Genomic DNA, 1,203 nt, shown 5'->3' on the forward strand with positions numbered 1-1,203 from the left:
TCTACCATGCAAAGAGCAGCCTCCCAAAGGCCTCCCAAGTCCCGTGAGGAGCCTGAATCTTTCTTTGTCAAGCGTGGGCAGTCATAAAGCTTTTCTTAGCTAAGCAGTGACACGATCCAAGCTGTGAATTAGGCAGATTCGCTTGGCAACTCCACACAGGATAGGCTGAAGGGGAGAGAGAGCCGGAGTCTAAACAAGCTGTTCAGAAGCCAAAGTCACTGTGGAGAGGGAGGTATGGCCTGAACGAGGACTGTGGCCCCAGGAGCCAAAATGAAGGAAAGAAAGAAACTGGGAAATAATCCACAGAACTTGGCAACTTTGCATTCAAAAGGCAAGGAGAAATGAAAGAGGGGCCAGCAGGTGCATAGTGGCTAAGGCACTGGACTCCCACATGGGTGACTGCAATTTGGGGCCCAGACCTGGTGTCTTGAAAATCACACCAGGCACGTGTGCCTGGTTGTCATTCGTCCCAAGAGGAGAATGGAGGAGAAGAGCTTGCAGCCTGGCTATCTGCCACCCTCCCCCCAGGGAGTGATTATTCACTTTCCCTCTCTCTGTCTCTCTCTTCTTCTGATGAAAACTCATGCCCTATGGCAGAAAAACAAAAAAGGTAGAAAGAAAGAGGGCTCCAGGGGTTGGGAGAGTGGTGGTGTTCTCCATGGAAAGGGGCGGGCAGCTTTGAGAAGACTGGACGTTCATTCGTATACACTTTGAGCCTAAAGCAGCATCTTTAGTGACCAAACTGTTAAGCAGGACACTTGAGACTGAAACTTGGGGAGCTACGTCAGAGCTGCTGATTCAAATTTGGGCACCAGTGAGACCAGCAGTTGGCATAATGGCTGTGCCGTTGGACTCCCATGTAGTCGACTGCAGTTCACGTCCCGGACCTGGTGCCTTAAACTCACGCCGGGCGCGTGTGCGTGCGGACCTAAGATCCTGAGAGGAGAATGGAGGAGAAGGGATTGCGGCGTGACCATCCCCCCTGAGGGTGATTTCTTGCTTTCTGTCTCTCTGTCTCTCTCTGTCTTTCTGGCGAGCGCGTGTACCCAATAGCAAAAACCTCTCCAAAAAAAATAAATAAATAAACAGATTTGGGCACCATCTTAGAAGACATGGGATTCTACACACTTTTGAGATGAATGACTAGGAGAGAAAAAGGGCACCAAAGACCATTTCGTGGAGAATAGAATGAGAAGGAAAAAG

The sequence above is a fragment of the Tupaia chinensis genome, unplaced genomic scaffold, assembly GCF_000334495.1.
Source record: "Tupaia chinensis unplaced genomic scaffold, TupChi_1.0 Scaffold000567_1, whole genome shotgun sequence".
Lineage (NCBI taxonomy): Eukaryota > Metazoa > Chordata > Mammalia > Scandentia > Tupaiidae > Tupaia > Tupaia belangeri.